Below are 24221 nucleotides of genomic sequence, written 5' to 3' on the forward strand. Positions count from 1 at the left end.
GTCGGTGCAGTACGTCGGCAAACCCATTGAAATGAATGGGCAGATGTTTGCCGACGTATTGTAGCCGTATTTTCAGGCGTAAATCGAGGCATAATACTCCTCGTTTACGCCTGAAAATAGGTTGTGTGAACCCAGCCTGTGATTGGCTGCAGAAGTCACATGGGATAAAACGTCATCTAAGGAGGCTGGCCTGGATGGAGAACAGAAGAAAACATCGCTATGACTACGCCTGGGGTTAAAAGTATTACGGTTTTTATTTTTTTTTAAAAATGTGTTTTTTTCTGATCGCAGATCTTGCGCTGCAAAAAATACCACATTTGCTATTTTTTGTGAGTTTTACCTCCAATTTAAAAGGGGAAAACCTGCAACAGAAAAGCAGCGATTCCGAAGCATAAATTGACATGTTAAAAAAATGGACTGCAGGTCAATTTATGAACCATTTTTCAGTTGATTTTTTTTCCGCAGCGCGTGGATAAGATTTGCTCAAATCTGCTACTGTAATACGCTAAGGATTTTCTGCAGTGAAATCCGTTGCGGAAAATCTGCAGTGTTTACGCTACGTGTGAACATATCCTTCTAAGGATAAAAGCGTCAAACAGCGGCAGGAGGGCGGGGGAACCAGGAATATACGCATGTACTAGGACGGCTGCATTGCTGGGCACGTACCGGAATCTAGGAACACACACACCGTTTTGGTCTCACTTTTTTGAGCCAAAGCCATAAATGGATCCAAAAGGAAGGAAAGGTATTAGGCCTCATTTACACGAGCGTGTGCGTTTTGCGCGCGCAAAAAACGCTGCGTTTTGCGCGCGCAAAAGGCACTTGGCAGCTCCGTTTGTCATCCGTGTATGATGCGCGGCTGCGTGATTTTCGCGCAGCCGCCATCATAGAGATGAGGCTAGTCGACGCCCGTCACTGTCCAAGGTGCTGAAAGAGCTAACTGATCGGCAGTAACTCTTTCAGCACCCTCGACAGTGAATGCCGAACACAATATACACCAACCTGTGAATAAAAAAAGATGTTCAAACTTACCATGAACTGCCTGCTTCCTCCAGTCCGGTCTCCCGGCCGTTGCCTTGGTGACGCGTCCCTCTCTCGTCATCCGGCCCCACCTCCCAGGATGACGCCGCAGTCCATGAGACCGCTGCAGCCTGTGATTGGCTGCAGCCTGTGCTTGGCCTGTGATTGGCTGCAGCTGTCACTTGGACTTAACTGTCATCCCGGGAGGTCGGACCGGAGTTATCGGTAAGTCAGAACGTCTTTTTTTTTTTACAGGTTCATGGATTTTCGGAGCGGAAGTCACTGTCCATGGTGCTGAACCAGTTTAACGCTTTCAGCACCGTGGACAGAGACTGTCTCCTGACGTCGCGTACCCGAACATTTTTTACCGGTTTCGGTCAAAACGAGTTTGGCCGAACCCGGTGAAGTTCGGTGCGCTCATCTCGAATTTGACACTCCGTTTGGATGTTTGTAAACAGAAAAGCACGTGGTGCTTTTCTGTTTACATTCAGGAGTTTGACAGCTCTTGCGCGAATCACGCAGTTCGCACGGAAGTGCTTCCGTGCGGCATGCGTGGTTTTCACGCACCCATTGACTTCAATGGGTGCGTGATGCGCGAAAAACGCACGATTTTAGAACATGTCGTGAGTTTTACGCAACGCACGCGCACTGCGCAAAATTCACGCATCGTCTAAACAGCCCCATAGACTATTATAGGTGCGTACGACACGCGTGAAAAGCACGCGCGTCGCACGCGCGTATAATACGCTCGTGTAAATGAGGCCTAAGGGAAAGGCGGATGCATCTCCTTTCTTTTGCGTCCCCTTTTTGGTTTTTGGCTCAGAAAATTGAGCCCAAAATTAACATAAAAAAACTGCATCAAAACTGTGTGTGTAATCCTGGCCTAAATATAAAATCTAAATCCTCATAAACTACTGTACATTACTAAATAAGTGATAGCATGCGGAAATCAGTGCACCTTTCACTTCTTTGTGCTGCCCCGACAGGGCAGCATAAAGAAGTGACAGATCCGCTTTAAAGCTAAGTTCACACTTGACAACTGATCACAACAAAACTGCATGTTGGCATTAAAAAAACACTAAAAAAACACCACAGACGTAAACCTAATCTGACATCTAGCCATCAATATTGAAATAAAGTCTTCCAGCTCAGTCGTTCAGATGATGACCAAGAACATAATGGAGTCAACACAGTTGTAGTTAAAGTTGTTGCAGAGGTCCAGCTGTTATATATATATGTCTCTGTATTGAATTGGACTACGTTATTCCATACACTTGACACTCATAGACATACGCCGGATCATGGGGCCTATAGATACATGCGCCGTACACTACAAATACAGCCTATATTGAGCTATAGTAGTAACCACCACGCTGGGAGGACATATCATGCTCACTGGAGCTTTCTCACTATACAAATCAATATTTATCATTAGAGCACGTATAGATCCATGATTGTCACATATACAGTGCATAGGGCGATGTAAAAACATTATAAAATGTCACATAATTATATATTTGCCGCAACTCAAGACATACTAGGCGCAGTTCTCTTCCTTTTCCTCACCTCATGGCTGTGGTACACGTATGGAATAACATTGTGGTTGTTTTTTTATTTTTATTAGATCAAGATTTTATCAGAAATACATTACCTTTATATTTTTTGACCTTTATGTAATAATATTATGAGCCAAACATTATTCTTTTGCTGACAGGGACTAGAAATTAGTCACCACATAGGATTCTATTACACAGTAAACCCAATGCCACCTTCTGCCAGTTATGTTCTCTGAGCCCTAGAGCATTGAGTGGCGACTGGAATTAAAGAATAAGTGACTTTTTCAGATACATAGCAAGTGACCGTTCAATTATTATGAGACACCTGCTTTAGCACTCCCCTATAGATATATAAAAGTATAGATTACAATGTAAGATTCTTACCTGGATGTTACGCGTGCTAAGATACGGCAGCCGTGAGGTAAAGAGCGACCTTGCACTTGTTAGGAGTTTTCCCCGGGACGCTCCTTATGTACGAGGCAGCGGGCGCTGTGGCCACTCCCACAATGCAGCAGTGTCAGGCCTCATCTACATATGAAGCGCGCCCTCCTCGTCTTCTCTAATGTTCACTACATCCTGTCATACATGTCACCGTTATAAACTATGGATGACTCATCTCATGCAGTCACTGACTCAGAAGTTGGGGAATGTTCATATTAAACGACACCCCCCTCAGTCCATTGTATCGAATTAAATATTTTGTGTGGTGACCAGAATTGTTTTCCTGTCAGTAACATGAAAACAACGTCAAATATTATTTCACCAATTCTCATTGCAGTTCTATATCAATAGATTGTAACGTTCATATTGTATCATAATAAAGGACTGTGCTGTTTTTATTGCGTTTTATACATGCGTATTTGAAGTTGTATTGGGCAATAGTGTGCCCCATAAAAGACCAAAAATTGATACAGATTTTTGCGTTTTTTGACTGCGCTGTTTTTACAGGTGAAACACATCTTTTAACATGGTTCACCTGTAAAAAAACACGCGCCCAATAACCGCATCACAAAACCGCGGTGAATTACGGTAGAACGTGTGAACCCAGCCTTTAAGGCCTTATGTACACGAACGTGTTTCACATCCATGATACGCGCGTGAAAATCACGCGCGTCGCACGGACCTATGTAACTCAATGGGGCCGTTCAGACAGTCCGTCATTTTCACGCAGCGTGTGTCCGCTGCGTAAAACTCATGACATGTCCTATACTTGAGCGTTTTTCGCGCATCACGCACCCATTGAAGTCAATGGGTGCGTGAAAACCGCTCATGGCACACGGACGCACTTCCGTATGCCGCGCGTGATTCGCGCTACAGTTGTGAAACAAATGAAGGGAAAAATAAAAGCACTTCCTTCATTTCTTTTTCTAAACATCAAAACCGTGTGTCATAAGGATGGCATATGCGTGAAAATCACGCAGCCACGCACCAAACACTTATGACACACGAAACTGCAATGCACAAAAAAACGCAGCGTTTTTTGCGCGCGCAAAACGCACACGTTCTTGTGAATTTCGCCTAACTTCTGGAAAAGTGCATGTAGAAACGGCAGTCTTTTCCAATGTAAGGCCCTGTTCACATCATGTTTGTGATGTACATTTAGCGTATATGCTAGGAAAGCTCCCAGCGTACACCCTTAGGGCATGACCAGATGTGGCGTATTTCTTCCGCCACTGTCCGCATCAATGCCGCACATAATCTGCGTTCCAGATTCTGTTGCGGCTCTGCCTAAAATGGGCATTAAATTGATGCGGACTGGCCGTTGCGTATTGAGGTGAAAGTACTTCCCTTCTCTCTATCAGTGCAGGATAGAGAGAAGGGACAGCCCTTTTCCTAGTGAAAGTAAAAGAAATTCATACTTACCGGCCGTTGTCTTGGTGACGCGCCCCTCTCTTGACATCCAGCCCGACCTCCCTGGGAGGCCGGACTGGAGGAAGAAGCAGGGAGTTCTCGGTAAGTAGGAACTTCTATTTTTTTTACAGGTTGATGTATATTGGGATCGGAAGTCACTGTCCAGGGTGCTGAAACAGTTACTGCCTATCGCTTAACTCCTTCAGCACCCTGGACAGTGACTATTTACTGACGTCGCCTAGCAACGCTCCCGTAATTACGGGTGCACACACGTAGTCACTCGTAATTACGGGAGCCCCATTGACTTCTATGGGCCTGCCCGTGCCGTAAAATAACAGCCCGTGATTACAGGCGTTTTTACGTTAGTGTGCATGGTGCCTCAGTCTGGCTGTAGACCTAGAAATACATAGGTCCAGCCAGAATGAAGAAATACCATGGTAGTAAAACCAATACGCTCCGCATCACACATAACATCTACATAACATCTGCGGACTTCATTGCAGAATTTTGACTCTCCATTGAAGTCAATGGAGAAATTCCGCAATGAGTCCGCTACACGTCCGCAACAACCAGTGTATGCTGCGGACACCAAATTCCGCACCGCAGTCTATGGTCCGCAGCGGAATTGTCCGCAACGTGTAAACGGACCTCACTAAAAAGCTGTGGAAAGCAATGGAGAAACATGTACGCTGCGAATTCCAGAGCAATTCCGCCACGTCTGGTCATGCCCTCAATGTGTTCATAGGGTTACATTAGCCCAACAGAGGCCAAATGAATGTCCTTTCGGTCTCCGTTAGGCCTGTATTTGTTAATATACAGCAAAACAAAGTTATGAAATAGTGTAGTAGACTACGCTATCCCACACAACAAAATACAGTACAAAAAAATATATAGTGTGCGGTATAAATTTTTTTGAAATTGGATCCTATGGGTGATGGATGTCACTTTATGGCATTCATCACAAGCATTCGTTTAACCCTTTCAGGACTGAGCCATTTTTTGCTTTTTTAATTTCCGTTTTTCACTCCTTGCCTTTCAAGAGCCGTAACTTTCTTATTTTCCCATCAATGGAGCGGTGTGAGGGCTTATTTTTTGCGGGAGGAGTTGTAGTTTCTACGGACACCATTTAAAGTATCAAATAATGTACTGGGAGACTGAAAAAATAATTCTTTGTGGACTGAAATTTGAAAAAACGTGCGATTCCTCCATTGTTTTTTGGGTTTCATTTTTACGGCTTTCATCGTGCGATAAAAACTTCTATTTATTCTGAGGCTCAATACGTTTACGGTGATACCAAATTTATATGGGTTCCTTTATATTTTACTACTTTTACAAAGAAAAAACTATATGTTAAAAGAAAATATTTTGTTCACCACATTCCGAGAGCTATAACTTTTTATTATTTCATCAATTAAGCGGTGTGAGGGCTTATTTTTCGTGGGACGAGCTTTTATTAGTACCATTTTTAGTACATACAACTTTATGATCACCTTTTTGTTCCAATTTTTTTTTACGCTGTGGTGACCAAAAAACAGTGATATTGGCTTTTTAAATGTTTGTTTTTTTGGCGTTCACCGTGTGAGTTAAATAATAGTATATTGTAATAGTTCAGACTTTTACAGACGTAGCAATACCAATTTTGTTTCTTTTTTTATGTTTTAAATTACTTTAGAGGAAAAATGGGGAAAAGGCTTTTATAAACTTTTTTTTACACATTTTATTAGTCTCCCTAGGGGACTTGAACCAGCGATCGCAGTATAATACACTGCAATACTAATGTATTGCATTATATTGTCATTTTTACAGGCTTCTGTTAAGCTCTGCCAGAGCTTACCATAATAGTCTATGGGTGATGGATGCCTGTAACGGATGTCATACCGTGGCATCTGTTACCTATAGACTATTATTGCATCCATTTAACGTATATGTCATGAAAAGCTCTTAATGTTTACGTTAAATAGATATAATTATAACCTATTAATGACGGATGCCACTGTATGACATCCGTCACAGCCATCTGTTTAACATATACAGTACGTGGGGTGCTTTTCCTGGCACAGGTCATCAGTACATAATCGGTGCGGGTTCCGACACCCGGTCCCCACACTGATCAACTGCTTTGGCTGCCTACAGGCACCGTATGTCAATTGCACAGTATGCAATGTACGGAGCCGGAAGCAGCTGGCTCCGTACATTACATAGCGCCCGTGCTGTAGAACTGCAGCTCTGCTCCTATTCCGCTATTCCGTGGCCGGGGCCATCTGCTTCCGGCATGGATGTCCGGTGCCCGGATGCGACCGGAGAAGCTGATCTGTGTGGGGTACGGGTGTTGGACCCCCACCGATCATATACTGATGACCTATCTGGTGGATAAGTCATCAGTTGTCAAGTAGTAGACAACCCCTTTAAGTGAATAGGGCCTAACATGCGTTTTTATGATTAAAATGATTTTGGTGGCGATTTTTATTTAGTGTGATTTTGCCCATGCGTGTTTCTTGCCATTTTTGAAGACCTGTAGAGGAATCTATCGGAAAAACGCAATACCTAGAACAGTAGCGCTTTTTTAAAATGCTGTGTAAACCGCAATGAATACGCCATAAAAAATTGCAGTAAAACGCTGTGTGTGAATCCAGGCTTGAATGGAGAAAAATGCATAAAATCCCACCATACCTAGAGCATGCTGTCACTGGCGTAGCTATAGGGGTCGCAGCAGTCGCAATTGCGACCGGGCCCCGCAGCCAGGAGGGCCCACGGCCCCCCGCACCACATCAATAAAAAGTTACTATAGTAACTCGGGCCGCGGGCCCCTGTTACTATAGTAACATACTTTACTTACCTTCCTGGTTCCGGATCGCAGCGGAGGTCCTGACGTCAAGCGCTGTGCGCAGCGCATGACGTCACAGCGCTATGCGCCGCGCACAGCATCGACGACAGAACTCCCGCTGCGGCCGAAGAGGAAGGTAAGGTTAGCCCTGACTGGCGGGGTCCGACTCCCGGGACCCGCCAATCAGCTGGTTTGAAGGGGCCGCAGCACTCGTACGAGAGCTGCTCCCCTTCATTCCGGTCACTTCATTCCGGTCACACTGTGAATCCGTGTCGGCGATTCACAGTGTGGGCGAGTAGTGAAATGAAGGGGAAGCAGCTCTCGAGTGCTGCGGCCCCTTCAAAACAGCTGATTTGCGGGTCCCGAGAGACAGCTATTGATGCCCTATCCTGAGGATAGGCCATCAATGTTTAGGGACTGCACAACCCCTAAGCCTACGATGTAGTAGGCTTAGGGGGCCCATGAGACAGGATCACAGATTGTGTGATCCTGTCTGCTGGGCCCTGTATCTAAGCCAATCACATGGTAGGCTTAGATACATGGCCCATGCGTGATCCTGTCTGCTGGGCCCTGTATCTAAGCCAATCACATGGTAGGCTTAGATACATGGCCCATGTGTGATCCTGTCTGATGGGCCCTGTATATAAGCCTACCACACTGTAGGTTTAGATACAGGGCCCCAGCACACAGTAATCTTATACTGTATAAGATTACTGTCTGCTGGACCCTGTATCTAAGCCTACGTTGTGGTAGGCTTAGATACAGTGTCCCACAGAAAGTATCACACATGGGCCCTGTATCTAAGCCTAACACACGTGTTACTAATCATTTTTTGTGTGTTTTCTTACAGGTTCGGTTGTTGGACTACGTCGGATTCCAGGACTACTTCGATGACAGCTTTTTTTTTATTATCATTAAAATGGTTAATGAGGGCTGTGTGGGTTTTTTTTTTATTTCAATAAAATATTTTTTCTATGTCTTTGTGTTTTTTTTTAAACTATATTACTACCGCCTTAGTAATGGCCACCGGCTGATTGACAGCATCCATTGCTAAGGCGGGGCTTAGTGTTAGCCGATGCAGAGGCTAACACTAACCCCCTTTATTACCCCGGTACCCACCGCCACCAGGGGTGCTGGGAAGAGCCGGGTACGATCCAGTACCTGACCATCTGTAGTGATGGCTAACATTAAGCCTCGCCTTAGTAATGGAGGTTGTCAATCAGCCAGCGGCCATTACTAAGGCGGTGATAATAAAGTTTAAAAAGATACAAGCACATAGAAAAAATATTTTATTGAAATAAAAAAACACAACCCTCATTAACCATTTTATTGAGAATAAAAAAAACGCTGTCATTGAAGTCCTTGAATCCGAAGTCCAATAACCGAACCTGTAAAAAAAACACAAACACACAAAAATAATCAGTAACACATAAAGAAGCAAAATTATTATTCTTACCTATCCTGGGTCCAGCGCTGGAGACGCAATGTCAGCGAGCTGGGCCCTGTATCTAATCCAATCATGTGTGATACTGTCTGCTGAGCTGTGTATCTAATCCAATCATGTGTGATACTGTCTGCTGGGCCCTGTATCTAATCGTATCTTGTGTGATACTGTCTGCTGGGCCCTATATCTAATCTGATCATGTGTGATACTGTCTGCTGAGCCACTGTATCTAATCCTATCATGTGTGATACTACCTTCTGAGCCACTGTATCTAATCCTATCATGTGTGGTACTGTCTGCTGAGCCACTGTATCTAATCCTATCATGTGTGGTACTGTCTGCTGAGCCACTGTATCTAATCCTATCATGTGTGATACTGCCTTCTGAGCCACTGTATCTAATCCTATCATGTGTGATACTGTCTGCTCAGCCACTGTATCTAATCCTATCATGTGTGATACTGCCTTCTGAGCCACTGTATCTAATCCTATTATGTGTGATACTGTCTGCTGAGCCAATGTATCTAATCCTATCCATAGTTTATAGGGTCGTAGTGCTATAGATATGCTATACTGTCTCCTATACACACATTTTTTTTGGGCGGACACATATGTATTGGGGCTATTTCCCCTGACATGTATGTTCACACGGCAGCGTACATTACGGCGTAAAAAAAAATGACCGTCGGCACAGAACATCGTAAGACCCATTCCAATGAATGGGCAGATGTTTGCCAACGCTTTTGAGCCGCATTTTCGGACGTAATTCAATGCCAAAACGCCCGAATTACGTCCGTAAATAGGGTGTGTGAACCCAGCCTTAGTGACGCCCCCGGCTGCTCACTTAGGAGACCCAGCAATCCAGCTGAAAGCTGCGGACCGTCGGCCATGAGAAGTTTGCGGGGGGGCCCAGTAAGAATTTTTGCATCGGGGCCCATGAGCCTTTAGCTACACCCCTGCATGCTGTGTTTTGTCCCCCACTATTAGCCAGAGCGAAAAGTGGCAGCAAATAATGTCTCTCTCTCTGGAGGACCCAACACACTCCAACATGTATTACATGGACTGCCCTTTGATTTCAATAATACTTAATTTCCCCTGTGATGGTTCTCCCAGGGGAGTTGAATATTTGCTGCTGGGGGTCCCAGAAGCAGGACACCCTGTAGTCAGCTTTTCATCAGAAGACCCTTCTAACAAAAAGGCATTGTCCAAAGTGGACTACTCCTTTCAATTAAAGCTTTTAATTAAAGGGGAACTCCAATAAAAAATACATTTACAAAAACTAATAAGAAAACACTAAATATTCCCAAATTAATATTATTTTTTGTCTGCACTGAGGAACAAAGAACACAGTCCATCGGTGACAACACAGGATCTCTATACTTTTGTGGAGACTCAACCTTGTCACACACATTGAATTAAAGTTCTGGTTGTTGGCAGCTCCCATGGAAAGGAAGATGGCTGGAACCAAACACTATTTTGAGGATTTTACAGTATTTTAATATCTAAGCATTCCTGTATTTATGCTTTAGTAAATGTTTATTGAGTTTCTATAACAGCCAATAACAATGCAATGCATCGGATAGTTAGTAATGTGACAAAAAATATCACTGTATGACATTATGTAAATAAGGAAATCACAAAGAGATTGACGATTATTCCTCTGCTCCCAGCTACTTCAGAGGATGTGGGGCAGAAAGTTGGGAGGGATTGGATTAAATTTTATGCTTTTCTGTAGCTTTTCCATACTTGTTTACAAAAACTAATCTGGAAAAAAAAGTCTCCTCTATTATATAAATCCCTTTAATTCTCTAATCCCTTCTGGACACCGATTTTTCAAAACTGACATGTGTCACTTTATGTCGTAATAACTTTTTAATGCTTTTACCTATACAAACGATTCTGAGATTGTTTTCTCGTGACATATTGTACTTTATGTTAGTGAAAAAATTTGGTCGATAAATGTAATATTTATTTGTGAAAAACACCAAAATTTAGAGAAAATTTGCAAAAATTTGTGCTTTTCTAAATGTAACTGTATCTGCTTGTAAAACAGATAGTAATACCACACAAAATAGTTACTAATTAACATTTCCCATATGTCTACTTTATGTTGGCATAGTTTCTTTGAACGTTTTTTTCTTTTTCTAGGGCGTTACAAGGCTTAGAACTTTAGCAGCAATTTCTCACATATTCAAGAAAATTTCAAAAGGCTAATTTTTCAGGGACCAGTTCAGATGTGAAGTGGCTTTGAAGGGCCCATATATTAGAAACCCCCAAAAGTCACCCCATTTAAAAAACTTCACCCCTCAAAGTATTCGAAACAGCATTAAGAAAGTTTCTTAACTCTTTAAGCAATTCACAAGAATTAAAACAAAGTAGGGGCATGGCCACACGTAGCGGAATTGCTCTGGAATTCCGCTGCGGAGTGTCCGCAGCGGACCCGTTTCTCCATTGCCTTCCACAGCTTTGTGGTTGGGTTCGTTTGCACGTTGCGGACAATTCCGCTGTGGAGCATAGGCTGCGGTGCGGAATTTGGTGTCCGCAGCATACAATGGTTGTTGCGGAGGTGTGGCGGACTGTTTGCGGACTCATTGCGGAATTTCTCCATTGACTTCAATGGAGATTCTAAGTTCCGCAATGAAGTACGCAGATGTAATGTAGATGTTATGTGTGCTGCGGAGCGTATTGGTTTTTTAACTTGACATTTCTTCATTCTGGCTGGACCTATGTATTTCTAGGTCTACAGCCAGACTGAGGAAGTCAATGGGGCTCCCGTAATTACAGGTGACTACGTGTGTGCACCCATAATTACGGGTGACTACCTGTGTGCACCCGTAATTACGGGAGACTACGTGTGTGCACCCGTAATTACGGGAGCGTTGCTAGGCAACGTCAGTAAATAGTCACTGTCCAGGGTGCTGAAAGAGTTAAGCGATCGGCAGTAACTGTTTCAGCACCCTGGACAGTGACTACCCATCACAATATGCAGCAACCTGTAAAAAAAATAGAAGTTCATACTTACCGAGAACTCCCTGCTTCTTCCTCCAGTCCGGTTTCCCAGTATGACGTTTCAGTCTAAGTGACGGCTGCAGCCAATCACAGGCTGCAGCGGTCACATGGACTGCCGCGTCATCCAGGGAGGTCGGGCTGGATGCCGAAAGAGGGACGCGTCACCAAGACAACGGCCTGTAAGTATGAAATTCGTTTACTTTCACTAGGGAAAGTGCTGCCCCTTCTCTCTATCCTGCACTGATAGAGAGAAGGGAAGTACTTTCACCTCAATACGCAGCGGCTAGTCCGCATCAATTTATTGCCCATTTTGGGCAGATCTGCAACAGAATCTGCAATGCAGATTCTGTGCGGCATTGATGCGGACAATTGCGGAAGAATTCCGCCACGTGTGGCCATGCCCTAGGGGTGAAATTTACAAATGTCACTTTTTTGCAGAAATTCATATTTAATCCTTTTTTTTCCCGGTAACACAGAGGGTTTCACCAAAGAAATGCAACTCAATAATTATTGCCCAGATTCAGCAGTTTTTCGAAATATCCCACATGTGGCCCTAGTGTGGTAATGGATTGAATCACAGGCCTCAGAATCAAAGGAGCACCTAGTGGATTTGGGGGCCTTCTTTTTATTAGAATATATTTTAGGCACCATGTCAGGTTTGAAGAGGTCTTGTGGGGTCAAAACAGTGGAAACACTCCCAAAAAGACACCACTTGGCAAACTGCACCCCTAACGGAATTTATCAAGGGGTATAGTGAGCATTTTGACCCCTCAGGTTTTTTGCTGAATTTAGCGGAATGAGGCCGTGAAAATAAAAATCGACATTTCTTCCAATAAAACGTAAAAATGTTACATTTTTACAAGGCATAAAGGACAAAAACGCCCCAACATTTGAAAAGCAATTTCTCGCGATTACGGCAAAGCCCCATATATGGTAATAAACTGCTATTTGGACACACGGCAGAGCTCAGAAGGGAAGGAGCGCCATTTGGCTTTTGGAGCTCAAGTTTTGCTGCAATGGTTTTCGAGTGCCGAATTTAGTGGAACTAGGCCATGAAATTGAAAAGCTAAATTTTTTCTGATAAAACGTGGACATTTTACCAGGAATGAAGGAAAAAAAGCACCCTAACCTTTGAAAAGCCATTTCTCCCGATTACGGTAGTACCCCATAAGTGGTATTAAACTGCTGTTTGGACACACTGCAGGGCTCAAAAGGGAAGGAGCACCATTTGGAGCTCAAATTTAGCTGGAATGGTTTTCGGGTGCCATGTCACATTTCAAAAGCCTCTGTGGGGACAAAACTGTAGGAACCCCCCGAAAGTGACCCCATTTGGGAAACTACACACCTTAAGAAATCTATCTAATGGTCTTTTGCAGAATTTATTGGAATTAGGCCATAAAAATTAATATCAACATTTTTTGCACTAAAAAGTTGAATTTTTTCATTTTCACAAGGGATAAAGGAGAAAAAGCCACCCAACATTTGTAAAGAAATTTCTCCCGAGTACGGCAATATTCCACATGTGGTAATAAACTGCTATTTGCACTTACAGCAGGGCTCTAAAGGGAAGGAGCGCCATTTGGATTTTGGAATGGAGATTTTACAAAATTAGATTTGTGACACCATGTTGCTTTGAGCTAAGGTACCAGTACATTGGAAAGCCTGGAAAATTTTCCCCATTTTGGAAACTACATCCCTGAAGAAATTCATCCAGAGGTGTTTTGGACATTTTGACCCCAGAAGTGTATCTCGCAGAAATTGATGAACAGTGGATGTTGCAGATTGAAAGTTTCAATTTTTTCACTGATATGCCATTTCAGTGACCAATATGTGCCACTGGAGACATACACCTCATAAATGAAGTGCTTTCTCCAGAATGCAGTGACACCCCATATGTGGTCATAAACTGCTGTTTGAGCACACTGCTCAGAAGGACTGCCATTTGGCTTTTGTACTGTAGATTTTGCTTGGTAGAAGTTTTGATTGGAGTTTTACTCGTATTTCAGTTTATAATGTGGGGGCATATGTAAACTGTGTGAAGTACATCAGGGTATATGTAAGCTGGGCGGAGTACATCAGGGCGTATGTAAGCCATGTGGAGTACATCAGGGTATATGTAAATTGTGCGGAATACATCAGGGTATATGTAAGCTGGGTGGAGTACATAAGAGTATATGTAAGCTGTGTGGAGTACATCAGGGTATATGTAAGCTGTGCAGAGTACATCAGGGTATATGTAAGCTGCGCGGAGTACATCAGGGTATATGTAAGCTGGGCGGAGTACAGGCTGGGCGTATGCCTAATCTTTGACTTCTTCACTAGCCGTATAAGCAGCACAAGGCCCTAAAGTGTCCTCATCTCTGCTGCATCTACGGGGTCCACTTGTGGGGTCTAGCCAATGTTGATGTGGGGTATTTAGTGAAAAACTACTGGACCTAAAAAATTAGTCTGGGCCATCATATAGCATAATTTTGCTTCATTGCGTTCTGAGAATCATAGCGTGTTATTTTGCCGTTGACGGGCTTTTTTTTGTGGAACAAGCTGTAATTTTTATTGGTTTCTTTTTGGTGTACATGCGATTTTTTTATCACTATTTATTAAATTTTTTGGGAAACGTGGAAACCAAAAAAGAACAATTCTAACAATGTTTTGTTTCTTCTTTTTTGCAGTGTTCACTGTGCAGTATAAACAACATGTTAACTTTATTCTGTGGATCGATACGATTACAGCGATACGAAATATATATAGTTTTTTTACATTTTACTACTATCCCACAATAAAAAATACTCTTTCACTCCTAAGCCCTGTTATATGTCCAGGCAAATGATAAATGCCTTGAGGGGTGTAGTTTACAAAATGGGGTCACTTCTCTGGGTTTTCCACTCTACTCTGGTACCTAAGAAGCTCTGCAAATGCGACATGGCGCCCGTATACCAGTCCAGCAAAATCTGCGCTCTAAAAGCCAAATGGCGCTCCTTCCATTTTGAGCTCTACCATGTGTCCAAACAGCAGTTTAGGGCCACACATGGGGTATTGCCGTACTCGGGAGAAATTGTGTAACAAATTATTTTTTCTCCTATTACCCCTTGTGGGAAAAAAAAATTGGGTGCAAAACTACATATTTTTGGGGAAAAAAATAATTTTTCATCGTCACTGCCTCTTTCTAATACAATCTATGAAACACTTGTGGGATCAAAATGTTCACTACACCCCTAGATTATTACCCTGAGGGGTATAGTTTCCAAAATAGAGTCACTTCTCAGGGGTTTCTACTGTAGTGGTACCTCAGGGGCTCTGCAAATGTGACATGGCTCCCAAAAAACAATCAACCAAAATCGACATGCCAAGTAGCACTCCTGCCATTCTGAGCCCTGCTGTGTGTCCAAGCAGCAGTTTATGACCACATATCGGGTATTGCCGTACTCGGGAAAAATTGCTTTACAATTGTTGTGGCGCTTTTTCTCCTTTATTTCTTGTGAAAATGAAAAAAATTCAACATTTTAGTGGAAAGAATGTAGATTTTCATTTTCACTGCATAATTCCAATAATTCAGCAAAAAAACAGTGGGGTCAAAATGTTCACTATACCCCTATATAAATTCCACAAGGGTTGTAGTTTCCCAAATGGGTTCAATTTTGCGGGGTTTGCACTATTTTGGCCCCTCAGTGGCTTTGCAAATGTGACATGGGGCCGCAAACCATTCCAGCAAAACTTGAACTCCAAAAGTCAAATGGTGCTTCGTCCTTTCTAAGCCCCGCCGTGTGTCCAAACAGCAGTTTATTACCACATATGGGGTATTGCTGTGCTCAGAAGAGTTTGCTTTACAAATGTTGGGGTGGTTTTTCTCCTTTATCTATTGTAAAAATGAAAAAATCTGAGATAAAACTACATTTTATTAGAAACATTTTTTTCAATTTCACGGCATAATTACCATAAATTCTACAAAAACCGTGTGGGGTCAAAATGATAACTATACTCCTAGAAAAATTCCTTGAGGGGTGTAGTTTCCAAAATGGGGTCACTTTTTGGGAGTTTCCACTGTTATGGTCCACTGTTATGGTCCCTCCAGAGCTTTGCAAACATGACATGTCACCGAAAACCATTCCAGCAAAATCTGCGCTCCAAAATCCAAATGGCGCTCGTTCCCTTCTGAGCCCTGCCGTGGGTCCAAACAGCAGTTTATTACCACATATGAGGTATTGCCGTATTTGGGAGACATTGCTTTACAAATGTCGCGGTGCTTTTTCTCTTTTATTCCTTGTAAAAATGAAAACATTGTATGTTTTTTCAGAAAAAAAGTAGATTTTCATATTCACAGACCAGTTCCAATAAATTTAGCAAAAAACCTGAGGGCTCAAAATGCTAACTATACCCCTAGACAAATTCCTTGAGGGGTGTAGTTTCCAACATGGGGTCACTTTGGGGGGTTTCCACTGTTTTGGCACCACAAGACCTCTTCAAACCTGACATGGTGCCTAAAATATATTCTAATAAATTAGAGGCCCAAAAATCCATTAGGTGCTCCTTTGCTTCTGAGGCCTGTGTTTCAGTCCATTACCACACTAGTGCTACATGTGGGATATTTCTAAAAACGGCAGAATCTGGGCAATAAGTATTGGCCTGAGCGTACTGTCACAAAGGGTCTGTGGACCCACTAGGCTGTACCGCCTTGGGGGTAAGGCAGATGGCCAACAGGGTGCAGGTCAATGTCTATAATTCGTATAGGTACCTGTGGCAGCTCAGACAGCAGCAGGGCAGACTTGGCTGGGACTAGGCAGCAGGTGGACGCCAGGCGATGAGATACAGGTCAGACATGGATACAGCACGACACAATTTTGGCACAGCACAGTGCTCGACCAGGATAGAATGGAAAGCAAGACACAGCAACAGGAACAGGAACTGGAACAGGTACAGGAACTGGAACACACTAGGAGGCCATCACATAAACAAACTAGGGAAACATCAACAACGATCAGGCATAGAATCAGGGGGCTGGACCCCTCTTATTTTCTAGGCTACTCACGGGTTCAAGGTTCATCAAAAGTCCGGTGTGCGCGCTGCCCCTTTAAGAGCGAGCATGAGCATGCACGCGCACCCTACGGGATCCGGCTGAGGTGAGTGGAAGCGAGCGCTGGCGTCTCCTGAGGAGGAGGCTGGGGCCAGCGCTTGCTGACTCAAGGATGCGACTGTCAGGGAGGGATTGGAGCTGACGGCCCACAGCCACAGACATTACAGGAGGATTTAGTCTCCCTGACATCTTATCCTATTATAGGACCAACCATCTTTGCAGATGGACTATTTTAGCAAATCGTGACCCGTGGAATATATGTGCCACTATGGAATGCTTTTTTATGTCAGTGGAAGAAAAGCAAAATCAACTTATCAAAAATCAATCAACATTGGAATTTATATTATTATGGAAACCTATAATTGGCTTTACACCAAAGAAACACAATTTACCAACTCATATGATAACTGCAGCTAAACTGCTTATTCCTACATTGTTGAATGGTTAGATAAGATGTCTGAAATTCAGCGATTTGAAGAATTAGCTCATTGGGAAACTAGGATGCGTAAGAAGTACCTAGACACCTGGTCTCCTTGGCTTGACTACCCCGACTATTCCAAATTGTAACGAACGATGTGATTTATTTTTGACTATTGCTAACTACGTTGATGTGTCACTTATTTTCACACATTGGTTTTGATGTCCTTTATTTACTGATGTTCAGATGTCAGGTTTTCAATATATTGTCATTATTACCACACAATACTATTTCAATCTCCTATTGTCCTATGCTAACACCCCTTTTTTCTCCTTCCCCCTCCTTTGACCCCATTGTTGTTGTTCTCTTTTGACAACTGCGTATTGGCTCTGCGTAGCCGACATTGTTGCACTGTTTTATATACCTTTTCCATTCTGCTTTTACCAATAAAAACAGTTTGAAAACAAAAATCAAAAATAAATAATGGTCGGCCCATAATGAAAATGAATAAAAATTAACTGCCACCTTTTATGTATTCCAAAATTATGCCAAAAATCTGGCAATATAGTCTACAAAACAACAAAAACAAAGCCTCATACGTCAATATAAAAAAATTGTTCCAAATATTTTAAAAAAAGAAGAGGGGAAAAAATTATGATGCAATGCAGGTAGCCAATAAACAATTTTGGCTTTGAGGACAATAAAAATATTTTGTGTTCTAAAGTGAGTAAATAAATGACATTGAATTACAAAATGAGAAAAAGAAGGAACGTTGATGTTTTACTTTATTTGTCCATTAATCACTATATAAACCCAAAAAAATTTAAACAACTTCCATTTTGGTACTCTAAATCCCAGAGTTGTAACTTGAAGTTCTTGTGCCTCCATACAAAATCTGTAAGGCCAGGATCACACACACAGTTTTGATGCCATTTTTGTGTCAGTTCTTGTCTCAGAGTTTTGAGCCAAACACAGAACTGGACACAAAAAAAAGAGATGCATGAGTCTTTTATTTAGACCTTTTCTTTATTTTGGATCCACTTCTGACTTTGGCTAAAAAAAACAAAATAGGCCTCCCCTACCCTGTATAAATTCTAATACTGGTATTTTCTTATGTGGCAAAGAGGCTTTTGTGCCCAGTCAGGCACCAGGGTACCTCTGTGCCCTATTTCTATGCACCTGATGACTCCACTAGGACTCTTTTAGCTGCCTATAGAAAGCTGACATTGACAAGGTTAGAAAGAGGAAAGTGCATAGAAAGAGGAATGTAGATATTACTTAATAATGACGTTCATTCAAATAAAGTTCCCTATTTTTTTATGCAATACTAATGAATCAACTTAGCATGTGCTGTTAAACCATTTTGTGACGTGTTTGTAGGTAATTTATATTTAGGAAAACAGGATATACTGTAGAGTACATGAATGCTTAGAATTCAAAGTTCACAGGGCAGCGAAGTACGTATGGCTTAAAGGGGTATTCCCATTTATTATATAGTATTACATTTTGTACAAAAAATTTATAATATATGCAAATAACATGAATTATACAAATTGCTACGTTCAAGAGAAAACTGTCCCCCCAAGTGCCCCAAATTCTATTGCTCTTTTGATTTTGTTGCCAGTGGTTATGTCCTAGTATAGTTCTTGTTTTAAAGGACGAGTATGCACTGTTGCAGCCAATACCTGTCTATAGCATCGTTTCTCTCCCTGTACGATGAACCCATGCATGCACGGTTAGCCCCTTCCTCACTGCACATGGCGAGAATGCGCTGTGTATAGCACTCTGCCTGCCTTAGTGCTGAAGCTACAAATTGCATGGGAAGTGCAGGGCTTCTTGGAAATGTAGTTTCCCCGTGTAAAACGGCAGTCACGTGATAAGAGCTGCAGGACCGCCCAGTTTTTTCAATCAAAAGCACAAGACCATTGGAGGAAATGAAAATATACCACAAAATCATATAGTAAGAACATATGGGCATGTGAGTATTTTTTTAATAACTTGTGAATGTACAGAGCTTTTTAAAAAAAACACCACTTTTTGGTCTAACTCCTTCAACCAGTTCCGGACCAGCAATAAAAATATACGTCACGGTCGGGTAAATTTTTTGTCCTTCTGATCTTGTGAGTGCTGTAAGTGCACCTATGAGATCAGCGGGAGGAGTGGGGCAGTATTACACAGGCCTGCTTCTGCCTCAACTCCGAATTTGGCAGGTTAACCCCTTAGATGCTACGTTCAATAGCAACCATGGCATCTAAGGTGTTTGACAAAGGTAGGGGGCACCGATGGATTGCCATGGCAGCCGGGGCCCTAACGAAGACCCCCAGGCCTGCCAAGGCTTTATATTTTATATTGACAGGCAATAATGAGTAACTCTCACCGGCCTTACTAGACAGCCGCCCTCCCGCTGCGCCTGCATACAGGCAGAGAATCAATGGAGAGGTGCCAGGAATTACTGCCGAGCTTGCTGTTCTCACTTCTATGGAGTTAGTGAAAGAGCCAAGCATAGCGAACTTGGCTATTTCCGTAATTCACGACCCCCTCTTCACTCATTCTTTTGCCTATATGTAAATGGAAGATGCAAAAATAGCCAAGCTCGCTGTGCTAACATCTATGGGAGTTACGCAAATAGCAAAGCACAGTAAGCTATGTTATTTCCGTAATTCCCAGCCCCCTTTTAATTGAGTCTCCGCCTATATGCAGCGGCCGCTTCACCAGGCGGGATGAGGGTTCAGGGTTTAGGTGCAGGTCCCAGAGTTTGGACTCCCATTTATCAGACATTTATGGCATGTCCTGTGGATATGCCATAAATTTCTTAGATGGGAACAACCTTTTAACATGAGAATTTAGGATTAGCTAACCCAATGTGCCATTTGAACACAGGAATGATACTGATAGGACGTTCTATGTCTATGAAGATATTCCATAAAACTAATCAAGGTTTACACTTTTCACATTTACAACATAATGTCTAGACAGTTTTGTTTTACCAATTTAAGGTTATTATATTATAAAAAAAATTGGACTTACTTTAAAAAAACAAGTCAATTTCTCAGTGTTAAATGGTAGTGTACCAAGAATTGCTTCAATAGAAAAAGTGTGTTGCTGTAATGCAATTAAAAACACCAATCTCAGTTTTTACATATATCTGGGGAGATTTACTAAGCAATATGCTCCAAAATTGTAGCTCAAATTGTGCACAAAACTTGGCATTATAGCTGTGCGCCAGATTTATTATGTATTTTAGACACTTTCTTTGAAAGTGTCTAGACAAGGAGGCATGGCTAAGAGTAGTCATAAAATGCTCCCACCTTGTGTACCCACATTATAGAGGTCGCCTTGTCGTGGCAGGTGGGCTCACACAATTTGATAAAAATGTGCACTAAGAACCTCACTGTTGACTGTAGATTCAGCAGCAATGCATATTTATTTATAGTATTTAGGTGGCATTGGTGTTCGCAGAGTGCTGTCGCCATTTTCTTTTATGTTGTATGATTCTGCCGTCACAGGCGTTCTTGTACCTGTATACACGTTTTGTTTCATTTGGTTGGCATGTGCTGATCAAACTTTTGTGTCTCCTTTGTATATCCTGTGGACATGTTATAAATGTCCTTCATGGGAAAACCCCTTTAACCTTTAGCCGCCACAGCCTTTTTTCATTTTTCCTCCCCACCTTCCAAAAGACATAACTTTTTTATTTTTCCGTCCATATAGCTATATGAGGGCTTATTTTTTGCAGGATGAGTTGCAGTTTTTCATGGCACCATGTGTTGTATTATATAATGTACTGGAAAACTAGCAAAAATTCTTTGTATGGTGGAAGAGGAAAAAACTGTGATTCCTCCATATTTTTTTTGGTTTTGTTTATATGGTGTTCACTACATTTTGACCTTATTTTATGGGTCGATATGATTCGGGTAATACAAAATGTATATATATATTTTCATGTTTTACTACTTTTACAAAAAAAAACGGATTTAAAAAAAAGAAATAAATAGTTTTGTGTCACCATATTCTAAGCCATATCTTTTTATTCTTCCGTCGAATGAGCAGTGTGAAAGATTGTTTTTTGCAGGACGAGCTATAGTTCTTATTATTGGGGTACATAATATTTTTTTATCACTTTTTATTCTATTTTTGTAGGAGGCGAGGTAACCCAAAAAAAAACTGAAATTTGGGCATTTTTTATAATAATATATAGTAATAGTTCAGATTTTTATGGATGCAGTGATACAATTATGTTTATTTATTTATTTTTGAGAAAACATTTTTGCTTAACTTTTAAGATCTTTATTAAACTGTTTTTAAACTTTTTTTATTGGACACCCTAGGGGACTTGAACCAGCGATCTAATCGCTTGCACAATATACTGCAATATTTAATTATTGCATTACATTGTGTTTTTTACCGGCTTCTATTATAATAAGAGCAGAAAGATGGCAGACCTGGGGGCCTTTATAAGGTCTCCAGACTCACATGACAACCATCAGCACTCCGAAATCACATCACAGGGAAGGGGGGTGGGCTGTCGGATGGGCCGCCCCGCTCTAACAACTTAGATGCTGCAATCGCTATTGACCTCCGAATCGCTATTGACCTCCGAATCTCCGATTCTGCACGTTACTTTGAAGTATCGGCTTTAACATACATCTGGCGCCTACTTAGAATGAAGCGGGCTCAGGGGCTTCCCCTTGCTTGCTATGACGAATTCCTATGTCAAATGTCGGCAATGGGTTAATAAATCTGCCCTAAAAATGTTATGCTGTTTTTTCCCAGTTGCAGTCAATAGAGAAAAAACTGTTGAAAATTCCCTTAAAAATCAAAGTGGATAGAGCATTTTGCGGTTTATTGGGAAGTAAGGACAGATATCTAAGATATATCAGTCAGGAGAGATTTCGGATGAGAGCTGTGCTGCTTAGTTTATTATTGGCTTTCCTCGGAGCGGTGTACAGGCTCAGTAGAAAGTCTATGGTCCATATACCATTTGCTAAGCTTTCCGACGAAAGAAATTAAATGAAATGAAGTGGCACAGCTTTAACCCGAGTGCTTCTGCCGATTTCGTTTTAGCGATCGGTGGGGGTCTTAGTGCTTGAACTCCCACCGATCAAAACTTCTGACATGTCACTATGAAAAGTTTAGTTACCCTTTAAAGATGAGGGTGACATTTTATTTGCCATATTTATATTACAATTATATTATATTCTTCATATGTTTAAATAAAATTGAATAAACAAATACACATGGAAATGTAAATAAAATGAAGCAGGGAAGGGAAGAAATAGTAGCCCTATGGGACTATACATGATATTAGATAGTATAAAGATAGGAATAGATCATAAGGCTAGATCACACTGTATAAAATATCTGAAAAGATACCTGGGTGTCATATTTGTTTGAACGAACAACAAATATAGTAAAAACATGAAAACTAAACCAATATCCATTATTTTTTTTTAATTTATATTATTGGGTGGTGTTGGAGTTTTGTTTAATCTTTCTGTGTATATACTTATTATTTAATCAGTCCGTATTTTCTAGGCACTCATTAAATCCCTGTGGGGTTAATGTTTGCAATTTACAAATCCAATAGTTTTCCGGATTTTTTAAATGGGAGAACCTCTCTGCTGTATTTATTTTTGGAATTTGCTCGATCGAGGTTATTGAACGCTGTCTGGATTTTTGTCATGAAAGAGTAGATAGTGTTTGAAGACACTGTTGATTGCTGTTTGTTCATTCTTTTTCTAAGTGTCTTCATTGTCCATCCAATGTTTTGCAATTTATAAGGACATTCCAGTAGATATATCACAAAATCCGAGTCACAGTTCATAAAAGTTTTTATCTTGTGTGATTCCATGCTGATATTGTAATCAAAACTTTGCTTCCAATGTGCACCTGCTCTTACTGCACTTATATAACCCTAGTAACTGGGGAAACAAAGATTCACAAGGGTTTTTTAATGTCATCATTGTATTTCTGACTCTGCCCAGGTCCACAATAGTTTTAATGCATCTTCCCCTTTTGTATGTGAATTGGGGATGTTTTGGGATTACCTTAGGTAGGGGTCATCCTTCTGATAGTGTTGGCTGAATTACTGTATTTTGTAATGAAATTGAGCTGATATTTGTTTGGGCCATCTGTGCCGCTTTTATTTTTGGGGAGTAGACATTCCACCTGTGTTAGGACTCTAGCTTTAGCATAGGCTGAATCAATCAAAGCCTTGGGGTACCACTTTTTGCTGAAACAATATTTTAGGGTAAGAGATCGAATATCGAAATCTGATGTGTAAGTGCAGTTGCACCTAAGTGTCAGCTCACACGGCAGATTTTGCTTGGCGAGTCCCACCGCAAAATCCACTGTGGAATTATTCCTGCTGTAGTCAGGAAGATTCCTCCTCCCATTCACTTCAAGTGGAGGTTCAGGCAGAATCGGACAGGACACTTATTTTTCCCGCTAGCTGAAAAAATCAGCTGGTGGAAAACAGAAGCGTCCCAATGAAATGAATGGGAGGTGGAATTTTGCGGCGGAATCCTCGATGGATTCCAACGCAAAAATTCTGCTGTGTGAACATACCCTTAGGCTGGGTTCACACGACCTATTTTCAGGCGTAAACGAGGCATATTATGCCTCGTTTTACGTCTGAAAATACGGCTCCAATACGTCGGCAAACATCTGCCCATTCATTTGAATGGGTTTGCCGACGTACTGTGCAGACAACCTGTAATTTACGCGTCGTCGTTTGACAGCTGTCAAAAGACGACGTGTAAAATGACAGCCTCGTCAAAAGAAGTGCAGGACACTTCTTGGGACGTTTTTGGAGCCGTTTTCTCATAGACTCTATTGAAAACAGCTCCAAAAACGGCCAAAAAAACGGCACGAAAACGCCGCGAAAACGGCTCGAAAAACGTGAGTTGCTCAAAAAACGTCTGAAAATCAGGTGCTCTTTTCCCTTGAAAACAGCTCCGTATTTTCAGACGTTTTTAGCTCAGCGTGTGAACATACCCTAACACATCTGAACTGCCCAAAGGGCAGATTTTT

At 41.8% G+C, this 24221-nt stretch overlaps 1 protein-coding gene across 1 annotated transcript in view; it reads right to left on the reverse strand.

Annotated features, from left to right (window-relative positions):
* The window catches only part of TINAGL1 (tubulointerstitial nephritis antigen like 1), a 65906-nt gene extending 62772 nt beyond the window's left edge, over positions 1-3134 (reverse strand). The window contains exon 1 of the mRNA XM_075853171.1: positions 2961-3134. The gene's annotated coding sequence lies outside the window, so the exon portion shown is untranslated. The remainder of the gene's footprint in view (positions 1-2960) is intronic.
* Positions 3135-24221: the final 21087 nt, after the last annotated feature.

This window comes from Rhinoderma darwinii, chromosome 2 (assembly GCF_050947455.1).
Source record: "Rhinoderma darwinii isolate aRhiDar2 chromosome 2, aRhiDar2.hap1, whole genome shotgun sequence".
Lineage (NCBI taxonomy): Eukaryota > Metazoa > Chordata > Amphibia > Anura > Rhinodermatidae > Rhinoderma > Rhinoderma darwinii.